The sequence below is a fragment of the Peromyscus eremicus genome, chromosome 19, assembly GCF_949786415.1.
Source record: "Peromyscus eremicus chromosome 19, PerEre_H2_v1, whole genome shotgun sequence".
NCBI lineage: Eukaryota > Metazoa > Chordata > Mammalia > Rodentia > Cricetidae > Peromyscus > Peromyscus eremicus.
Genome location: NC_081435.1, coordinates 57,204,583 through 57,216,736, shown reverse-complemented (window position 1 = coordinate 57,216,736; position 12,154 = coordinate 57,204,583).

Genomic DNA, 12,154 nt, shown 5'->3' with positions numbered 1-12,154 from the left:
TCTCAATCACTGCAGGTTTTACAGGTTTTTCAAACATTTAGTACAACCTGACTTTTCCCAGCCAGAACTTGGATTGATGGGAGAGCCTGCCCTTAAATCTGCCCAACATGCAAGAAAGGGCTAGATTTGATTTTCTCTGTCTGTCATAGACTTCATAGTGCCTGGACTTGTCTATCTTTCAATTACAAAAAAAAAAAAAAAAAAGGGAGAGATTTTAAACATACAATATAGGTGAGGGCAAAATGCACCATGTGACTCTGCCAGAGAATCTCCATTGGGGGCAATTTTGCCACCAAAAGGCATTGGCAAGTTCCACAAGCATTTTTCGTTATCACAGGTTAGGAAAGAGGTCAGAAGCACTGCCAATCACTCTACAAAGGCACAGGACAGCCCTTTCAATCAAGAATGCTCTTGCCCCAAGTACAGACCACGCTGAGACACAGTCACCCTAGGCCAGTGAAAACAGAAAAGAAGTTTGAGAAAAGATGGGCTGCAATTTAATATGACTTACTAGGAATTCTTCCCCCGATACACTGTGGCTATAGATTTGAACCCAAGCTTGAGCTGCATGGTTTCAGGAGACCTTTATGCCTATCTTCTGTCCACTGAATAAAAGGAAAAAATGGTCAACCCAGCAGCCTGCTAATTAGCAGGCAGATAAAACACATCAAAACTTGAGTATTCCCAACTGGGCAATTTCAAAAGCGAGCAAGCCACTAATTAAAAATGCTGGAAGTCGAGCTTTTTCAAAACAGGTTAAATACTGGCTGGGTTCCTTCACAAAGACATTCCTACCCAATCAGATCTGACTGCTCTTTTCCCATCCTTTCCCATTTCCATCTTTCTCATTTCCTGACCTCACATTGCTCTGCCTTCCTCTCTGTTTCCTCTCTTTTATTGCTCTCTTTTGAACAAGATCTTCCTTCCCTTAGCTGGCTAGATCCAGAGGATGAGGACAAATCATCAGGTCCACCAAACTCAATAAAGAGGACCACCCAATGAATTCTAATTATATTTTAGCTTGGAAAAAAATCTATATAAACTGCTATGCATTTATGTAACGCAAAAAGGAAGTCCGTTGTGGCAATTCACAAACAGGTAAACATGTCACCTTTTAGCCATCTGTGTGCATCCTCTCTGCCCTAAGCTTCATCAGACCTGCCAGTCACCTGAGTGTTTCCTCAATAACCAGGCCAGTGCATCTCATCTCAAAGTCCACCCGCCTCCATCTGAACTGCTTGGCATGATCACTTCAAAGCCAGCCTCTTAGGGTGCATCTCAGACACAGAGTCTGGACCTCACCAGGGAGGCAAAGGCAACTGTGTTTATTGCAAGGTCCCCAGGTAATTTTCATGCACATCGCGGAGTATGAGAAACACAAGACTATGCTACCAGAAACCAGGCAAATGATGCCCATACCCCTCCCTACAGCAGCCTGCCTCACACAGTACCTTAAAAAGGTTCTCTGGACAATGGTAGTTAGCTAGTCTTAAGAGCACATACTGTTCTTGCAGAGGACTCCCAGAACACATATCTGGATGTTTACAACTGTCTGTAACTCCAGTTCCAGGGTATCTGACATCCCTCTGACCTCCTCACACACATGCATGCATACGTGTACACACACACACACACACACACACACACACACAAATATATTTTAAGCACAAAAAAATAATCCTTTAGAAAAAGACAATGTTCTGACTCCACATTCAGTCCATGCTCCTGTCTCAAAGCATCCCAATGGGACTTGCTAGAATTACTTTTTGTGTAGCCCGCACCTGGTGTGTGCCTGTCCACCATTCATTCTATGCCAGACACCGTACAGTCTTTGAGGTCAGCCATGGGTTTGATCCTATTACTCCCCGTGCCTAGAAGGGGTGTCCAACCTTTTGAGACTGCAACACAGCACAGTCACTGACGTCTACGAAGTCCGTGCTTGAGACCTACAGAATTGACTTGAAAAAAAAAAAAAAATACTGAGTTTTGTTCCAAACAGGGTTTCACTATGCATAGCCTTGGCTGTCCTAAAACACGGTAAGTAGACCAGGCTGGCCTCAACTCACAGAGACCCTCCTGCCTCTGCCTCCCAAGTGCTGGGATTAAATGTTTTAAAGTAAGTTGAGAGTTTTATGCAAATTTTTTAGCTGTCTCTGGCCACATGTGACCTGAATGCCATGAGGTGGACATGCCTAACTGTTCCTTCCCTCTCAGATGAAATGAACCCGAATGTGTGACCAGCCTTGTGCCGGACACTTACATGTCCTAACAGGATGCCAACTTTACATCTGAGAAAGGTAAGGCTCAGAGGGGCTAGAAAGGTACCCGAAGTGTTAGTACACAGCCAAGGGGGGACAAATACACAGCTGACATGGGATCATGATTCAGTGAGTACACCCAGCAAACACTCTGTGGTATGAATTTCTTAATTCTATACCCAGTTAGAATGTTCCTTCATGTCCCCCAGATGGAGTGAATGTATTTTAAAAAGCACATTTTCTAACCACTACTGTATTCATAAAACATTAAAGATATTCAATAATAGATAAATTAAACAAACATCTGAATGAATCACAAGGTAACAGCATAAAAGACAAATAGTAAAATTCTATCAAAACAGATGCTATGATGGGCTAGATATTTGCTTGAGGCACATGGAAACTTTAGAAGCTATTATATTGGCAAAGATGAAAAGGAAATATAATGCAGTTATCAGAATAAAAGATAAAAATTGTTCAGGGTAAACAAAAGTAACACTTGCTTTTAATTTCATGGAAAATTCAAGTTCTCTCAATAAAAGTCAGACTAGAAATAAATAATTCACTTTATCTGTAGAAATCACACTTGTGGAGTTGCCGAGGCTGGGTCAGTATTATAGTTCATTAAACAGACATTTCTTCTACAAATAACCCCAAGCAGTGATGAATATATATAATATAGACCATATAGCAAAGAAACATGCTTAGCTCCCGCTCAATACCTTGTATGGTACACAGCAGAGGATGGGCTCATTTGTTTTTTACTGAATCAAACAAGCAGAAAGTGAAGAAAAAGAAAACAGCATTTTTGGTATAGGAAAGTGTTTACATCTCGATTATGAGACAAAACAACAAACAGAGAATGATCCAGGTAACACAGTAACAAAACAAAACAAAAACAAAAAGATGCTGGCAGAGGAGGTCCGAGGAGCCAATGCGGGCCACTCTTTATATACAAATAACCAGTCACCTCTTCACCGTGGGCATGGGAAGGGATCACAGTGCTATGGGCCGAAAGAATGATACAAAAATACCAGCAGATGAAAGAAATTACACTTTTACAGATTGAAAGGAGCTCAACTGCCTGAGGTTTTTCTGATAATCATCCAAAATGTGATAGTCTTGGCAACTTTCACAGATGTGTGGTTCCTCTGAAAATCAACAGGCCATTGAGGAGCTCGCGACTCGCGTGGTTAGTTCTGTGAAGTCATTCTAAAATGTCTGACCCTTCACCGCCAAATTAGAAAAGTTATCTGGGCAGAGCTTGGACACAAGTTGACCCTGACAGGGAGGATCCCCTGACAGGATTCTAACTTTCTCTGGTTTTCTATCCATTCACTGCTCTTCAGGACTGGATCACTCAGATCCACACTTTGTGGACAATGATGCTCAAACTACCAAGGAAACTGTGCAAACCTTGAAACTCTGTGCTGGGAGATGGGGAGCAGACTTAGATTTGAACAGGGGCTCTTCTGTGCCCATCATCATAGTCCAAATAAGTCACTGGCCACTCTGAACTTATTTTTGTGAACCATAAAATAAGCGAGTTCGATTTCCATTCTTGGAAATAGGGCAGGCTAGTATATTTGGATAACCCTCCCACAGAAGACTAAAAATGATGGATAACAGGGTTTTTTTTTTTCTTTTATGTCTTCTTTAAAATACTAATGAGCTGACATGATATGAAAGTTCCATCTAGCCAAAGCCAAAATCAAAGCGAAAGCTGGAACCTAGGGCACAAGAAGACATGTCTGCCAGGAGGACATGTGCCAACCTAGAAAATTTAATGGCCTCTTCAAACAAAGGAATCAGAAGAGAAGAGCAAGACCTACCCAAGGGGGGATAAAGGGAAAATAGAATTTGCAAGCTTAAGGAGATACCTTATGGTAAATGGCTAATTTACACTTGTTAAGCACAAGTGCCACCCCCAGAAGAAATTCCCAGCATGGGATCCCTACTGAGAGTGTCTCATCTGCTCAAGGCCTCCAAAACTGAAGTTCTCCAAACCACTTGAACATCGGGACTGAAGGAAATCTGAGTCTCCTACTTTTATGGTTCCTAGTTTGAGCAGAGACTTGTGCACAGTCACCTGGAAGGTAGAGAAACTCAAAATAATGAGGATTCACAAATGCTACTTTCCCCATGGAGTGCTGAAGCCTTATCATAAGTGAGAATTCAATCGGCATTAGATTTGCTCAGTGGCTCCACTTATCTTTAAAATATTCCTTTCGTGCCTTATCGCCAACACATCTTTCTGCATGTCATATATAAATGAAGTGGTGTCAAAGATTATTCTAGATGCCTGCAGACCTATATAAAGAAACAGACCACATATTAAGTAGGTGTATTCCTAATTTGAAATAAACAAGTCTCAGAGCTAACTGGGTATTTTGGTTATATGATGGGGATTGATTCTTTCCATTGAGCCTAGAACCCACTAAATACCAAGACCCTAGAGCACCCTGAAATCACAGGAAAAGTAACACTTTGCCACACTCAAATGCTTGCTCTTGAGGAGACACACTGATTTACTACTTAAAACTCTCACATATTCCAAAGCATTCAGAGGCTAAGGATGATGAATTCCTCTGAGAAGTTAATTCTTCAGCCACAGGTTAGCATCTACACTTGAGTCCTCTCTGCAACAACAGGCACTGTTAAACATCCTCCACCCCATGATGGAGACTCACAGAATGCGTACATCTGTGGCTCCTACTAATTCCCTAGTCCAGGAAGAACCCTTGGCTGAGCCCTCCACACAAACTGAGATGGCATATGCTCTCCGTCAGTGCCAGATGAATTTAGAGTTCAAAATATTTCATCAGCAAAGAGCGTGTTAAGGACGTGCACATTTTCATTAGCACCCAGCACAATAAGAGCTCTAAGAGGAGTGATTTGAAGTCAAATTTGGGGACTAGTGCCGACACGGGAAGAGTTGAGGAGCTCCTAACACTGATAGACCATGTCCATACAATGTTGACTGCTGCTGTTTCCTATTAGAAACAAGATGTGATGCTTCAGCATGCAGGCATCTGTGCAAGGCCAATCACTGAGGAGTAACTCCGGCACTTACCAGAGCCGACTGAGCAAAGGACAAGACAGTGAGACTTTCCACACCCACAGTGTTCTAAGATATAATCAGTAAACAAAAAGCGGACCTGGGCTTCCTGTGTTCCCATCACGACTGTCACGGAGCTTTCCATATCAGATCTGAAACTAAAAAGGTGCGTGTGTGTGTGTGTGTGTGTGTGTGTGTGTGTGTGTGTGTGTGTGTAAGTGTGCATGCATGAGTGTGAAAGGTAATTGAAGATACTGGTGAGAACACAGAGTACAAAATAACTTGTTTGGAGTGGAATTACTGTAATGCTGTTAGCCTTTATTAATGCCGGTTAGTATTTCCTTTAAGCACTGTTAAAAAATGTTATTCTAAAAGTAAATAAATAAATGTCCTTTTTCCTAAGTTTGTAATAAGCTTTCTAATAGTCAGTCAACTTATGCATCAAGTAACTCCCCCAATCCCAGTTTTCCCTGTCATCCTTTCCACGTCTCCAGCCTTCTGTGTTCACCACCACAGCCTATGACCTGCCGAAGAAGACTGATCAATCTGCATGTTCTCTTCAGGGGTCATGTCTCAGTTTTAGGGCAATTTTCTCTGTATTTAGGCTCAAATGTGCAAACCACACTATATTACTCTGCAAAACATCAATGAGAAGGCTTAATTAAGTAACACTGACAGATAAATCCATTTCTTGCACAGTAATCAAATCAAAGCAGGTTGACATAACACAGGAACTTAATACAGTTATTCCCTTGTAATTGGAAAAAGGCCCTTTACTCCTCATTAAAGCAATCTTCTGGGTACGGGCAAAATAAGAAGGCTCAGAGCTTTAATACTGCCCTATAAAAGTCTCAAGGCGCAGAACCCATCAGCAAACAAGCCAGATTATCTAAGTCCTTGATCAAGGCAGCACACACAGTTCCTACCATTTTCAACTACTAACTCTTTATCTCTGCTACAATTAAAGGGGGAAATCGGCATCAAACACGTAAACACTGGAAAGCTGCAAAAAAGGCATAAACTCTTTTACACATTTATAAATCTACCTCCATGTGTATTTGAAGTCTCTCAGAAATGATTTTGGAAGACTCACTAATGTGAGGCTGTGATGCGGAGGCAGGAGCAGAGCCTCTCTTCACTTTACTCATGGGCTCAGAGGCACATGCTGCCCAAACACAATCGGATATAACTTCATTCATCAGAATTATGAAAACACAGAAGATGAATGGATGCCACATCTGCAGATTAACAGAACACTTCCCTGGTCAAATGCATACTGCCCTGACTAGGCCAAAATCCAGAAAGAGTTTAACATTATCTTACCTTGTTTAAGTCTTCCCATTACACAACTTTCAGGCATTTCTTTGGATTTTGATTATCCTATTAGCCATTAACCAATCTCAAGATGGTTTTAGTAACTCTCCCAGAAGGTAACCCGTATACAATATAAGTACTATTTGGGCATATCCACATTGTTGGTTGACCAGCAAAATACACTAATGATCCTCATTGAAAATTACAGCTACCCTAGCTTCAGGTGGGAAATCATCAATAAAAAAATCAAAGGTTGAGACAAAGAAAAAAAATCTTTTAAAATCCTCCCTACATTCTCTAATGTTCCTCATTTTAAAGGGTTTTAACTACAGTGCAGCTTGAGTTATATACTATATTGCATGTCAATAATTTGCAAGCAGGAAAGCATCAATATTATTTACTTCTTCAATACCTCTATGTGTATACCCTAAGGACAGATCTGTCCAGTTATCAAAAACAGGAAGTTTAATATTGATACTTCTATCCACTTCATAATTCACATTCCAAAGTTGGTACCACTCATCCCTATGGGGAAGACCATGTCAAAAGATCATGCACTCCATTTAAACACCATGTCTCTTTCATCGATTTTGATTGGAAATGGCTCCTTGGTACTTCTCTTAGTGATATGGGACTTCAGAAGAATATGTACAAGTCAACTCCAGATGATGCTTCCTAATGATTATATCCTTCCTGGGTGGATAGGGCACTAGAAATGTTACCCTATGTGTTTCCAAAGATGTCACATCAAGAGCCCCATGAAAGTACAGTGTCCTGCTTTTCAGGTGATAAGCTAATGCCTGTCACCTGGCCAAGGTACTGTACAGATGCTACTGTACAAGTAGCTTTCCTATGCTGCATTCACTGGCACGCTATGAAGAGACTCTTTAAGACCATTATAACTAATTTACAGTTACATACTCATTGGAAACATGAAAAAAATAGCAAGTAAAAAATAAAAATATTCTTGAGTCTCCATCACCATTCTCTTTCTAAAACACTTTCCTAATGGATCCTGACAGATCTCTGGTCTGTTGGTCAATGGGAAACTTCAAGGAACTTTCAATTCTGTTTGAATTAATTAGAAGATTTCTTCACTTGTTTAATTGTTTACTTATATGGTAGTGACAGACCCCAGTCAGTGACAGTCTCCTTGTGACCTAGGTCAGGGAGACAGGAACAAGGAAAAGACTATGACAAACATACCTGTTCTGTAAACTGAGAACAAATTCAGCCAAAATGAAGACAGGATTGAGCAAACCACTTGGGAACCACTCCAATCAATGAGGGCATGCTGAACCCTCCACTCTGGGGCCAGGCTATCACCCTATATGCAGTCCTTCCCACTCTCACCACTTCTACCCACCAGTCTGGAAGATCTGCCACCCAGGTAACACATCCCCCAGGATAGACAAGCATAACCAGGTATGACGCAGAGAAAAATCTAGTACAGCTCTCGTAGGCTGGCAGAAATGAGACTGAGAAATAACTAAAGTTTTAGTGTTAGATGGATAAACTGACATCTAAACTTCATATTTTCTTATCTTTTCAGTTGTGAGCCTAGCCTTCAATGGCTGAGCCAACAAACCCTTCGATCTACAGCAGTGACCTGCCTCCTCCATGACATTCCAGTGTGATAGTGGCACAAAAGTTATGGGGACAACAACCCATTACCTGATTGCATTCAAGGCTCAGTGAATGAGATGGGACCCACACCTGACAATGCTTGGGTGGTCCAGAACCCGAGAACAGACAGGCCATGGATCTAGGGGAAAGCCAAATTCTATTATTCTGTTGAAGCAGTAAAAGGACTCCTAACAACATTCTACTATACCCATGGATCAGTCTTGCTCAGCCATCATCAGAGAAGCTTCCTCCTCTAGTTAATGGGAACGAATCCCTCAGAACTCAGGGAAGGCTACAGAAGAAGAGGCGTGGGGGGTAGGGAGTCAGTAGGGATGGAAGATACCAAGGGATCAGTGCCTTCCTGACACAACAGGGCTGACGATGCACCCATGAACTCAGAGACTGCGGCAGGATGCACAGGGCCCACAGAAGTTCAAGCCAGAGGGGGTCCCAGTGCTGAGACAGGAAGTGGACACAGGCCCTCATCCCTAACTCAGAAGCTATCTCCAATTGACAACCACACACAAGAGAAAATTTTTATCCCATAGATTCTCACTAGTTATACAAACTACACTTAAGAACAGTCCATGCCGGGAATTTTTTTGTTTTGTCTCATAATGCTTTACTTGGACATTTTTTTTTTTTAACCTTGCTGGTCTTTAGTTTATAGATTATGGTTTCTAAATTGTTTTGTATGTGATGCGGGGTGTGTGTGTGTGTGTGTGTGTGTGTGTGTGTGTGTGTGTGTGTCTGCATATGTGTTCCTCCAGCTTTTTCTGTTGTTTTGTTTTATTGCGGTTTGGTTTTTTTATTTGCCTGTTTGTTTTCCAAAGAGGGGGGGGGGTCTTGAGTCAGACAAATGGGGAGGATCTAAGAGAAGGTGAGGGAGGGGAAACTGATCAGAATATATTATATGAAAAAAAGTCTTTTCAACTTAAGAAATGAAAAATATTTTCCTAATTAGACCCCCGAGTACGAGGAGCTGCACAGCTTTGGCCATGGAAACAAAGTGACAGGAAGTTTGCCATTTGGTAGAGCTTTGCCATCACTTGCTGGGACGGGGTAAGTGAGCTTCTTATAACCAAGACGAAGTGGAAACAGTCCCTTTCACCTTTGATAACACCTTTGTCACCCCACAATCTGAAGAGTGCCCGTGGATTCCAGCCTGATGCACACAAGGCTGAGAGCAGGTTCCTCACAATTCCGTGTCATCAGAATGTCAGGCAGACAGACACAGACAGAGGTCTCCCATGTTTGTGGCTGTGCGTGTGCACATGTATAAAGTCTGTGTGTACACAGGACCAACCCACTTGAGTGTTCTCATAGTCTCTTGATTTTCATGATCATGTCTAAGAGAAAGCCCATGTTCATGTTTTCCTCCACTTGGTCAGAGAAATCTGATGCAGGCATTTCACACTATACCTAAATAATGTAATCACACTTTTGCCTTATGCATTGGTTATTTCTAAAATAAATAAATAAATAAATAAATAAATAAATAACATTCATTCCAATTAAGATGATGTATCTGGAATCATTTAAAGTATGAAATTGGGATCAAGGGGAGCTTCAGACTTAAATACGAACCGACTACAATCATTTTCACGTTGCTAAAATTGCCCCCAAATCCTGTCAGCAAGGTCTGCTTGTGACCTCTGCTCTGCCCTGTGTACCACACAGTGTCAGCTCTGAACCATGGAATGGGGGTGGCATCAATCTGCAGCCACAGAGGACTGTGATGACAGAAAGGACCCATGGTGTCTGTCCCTCAGATGCATACTGTTCCCTATACTTTCACTTTCAGGGCCTTAAAAACATGCACACACACATGCTCACCCTCTTCCAGCTCTGGGGTTTTAACTGTTACAATCAGAACACACCGGAAGCACTGACTAGCGCCCTTAGGTTCACTCTCATAGGATCAGGAAATAGACATCTCAGGCCGGTAAGTCCGCAGCTCAGATGCCTCCTGTCTTGGCCCATCTGGTCACCGACAGCACACTGGTGAAAAAGAGGTTGGCTGCCCCGCTGTCTGTGTGCCCCAAAGCCAGCCTGCAGCAGGGTAAAGAGGCCATAACTCCTCTCAGGAATGGTAAAAATGTCGTTGGTTTGAAAGGAGATGGACTGGGGGGACCCAAAGAATGACAATAACCAGGCATCTTGAGGGAAAACATGAAGCAGAGAAGTGGCCGGGGAAGTCTGGGCTGTCAGTGGAGAATAATGATTTATCTGATGAGATTAGCGAAAGGTTGATTAGAAGAGATGCCTGCCCAACACGGCCAAGATTGCAATGCGACTCGAAGATTCTGCTGTGGGCGAACCAGCGCCTGCCAAACTCGCTCTGCAGCGCAGGCTAGCTGTGAGTGATACAGTGGGAAAATAGCCACTAAGCCAGATTTTATTTGATTTGTACTGATGATTTTTATTAGAATACATGGATCATTGCTTCAACCTTTCCATGTAAAACCAAATCAAATTCAGAAACTCCCACATCAGTCACCTAACCTTATGTCGTTCCTTCTGCTTTACTAGCGTACAGCAGCCACATTTCGGCTGATCTGTCCCCGATAAATCGCTCAGCTACTCAAAACTGTCGGGCCAAATTTCGGGAGGCAAGTGGCCCACAAAAGCAACTGCGAAATCTGCAGTTACAAATAGGAAAACCGAAGACGAGAAACACCGCGAGCTTCATCAATACGGGGGAAGGGGGGATCAAAACAATGCCCAGCCAACACAGAACAAGATAAAAACAGATTCTCTGCACCGGATCAAAGGCACAGTCACTTGCTTCTAGAAGGCCTCACTTCTCCCAGCTGGTCACTCCTGTTTAATCTGAGGCACTGGTGCAGCCCTCTGCAAAGGACTGACTACTCCCAAATAAAGGGAAGCCCGCAGTATGTGACATGAGCGTAGACTTCAACAATCAGTTTCACAAATGAAAAATGTTATGACACTTAAAGAGAAAATTGCAAACACTCGATGTTACACAGGCAGAAAAATCTCTGTATTATTCATAAGAAATACATCTTTTAAAGGAGCAAAGTTCTACAGCAGAAACTGAGGTCATCGGTCTCCCCCGTCCCATTCCTGCACATTTCCCTTACGCTAGCCTTTTCCATTCTTCCTCAGAAATAGCATAGGTTTCCATATAACCCTATAACCAGCAATTACTGCTGGACTGTCCATTTCCAGTGCATTCCACTTTCAGGGTGTTCTGTTGCAATGTACACTACTGTCTCTCTCTCAGAAAAGGGGAGAATAACCTTCCCAACCAGGCGGCCAACTTCATGACCATACAGCCACATGCCACGTGCTAGCATCTCCTCAAAACTAAAATGCCTCTGAAAAGCAGTGGTCTCCAAACTTGCAAGCCTCTGGTGTATCCCTGGGTGGTAAAAACTAAGATTTTCTTTACCAATCCACCATCCCCTTGACCGCTAGGAAGGCTACAAACCCCATCCTCCTCTGCAGTCAGGTTGGATCATCTGACTAAGGCTTGGCCAACAGAATAAGAGGATAAGTAAGAGTAGTCTTTTCCTAGATCGTCCCTAGCGTTCCCCTGCCACCTCCTCTGAACTCTCCCCCCTCTTTGATCAGCCTAATACTAATATCTACTGACTCCCAGAGCGAAAGCAGGGATGAATCCAGACCTCAAGAGCTACAGTCAGCAGAGCAGCCTGCCTCCTGCTGTCCTTTGACAACAGGGAAACAGTCCTCTGCAGGGTTAAGCACTGAGGTGGGGGGTTGGTTTTTGCAGTCTTTCATATAGCCTGACTAATGCATCCCCCAAACAGACTGCCCTGAATTCTGGCTCGATGATTCCAGCATGTAAGCAAAGCAAACACACGCAGTCAGAGCTGGCATGGCCAAGCAAGGGAAGCTGGTCTTTGAACTCCCC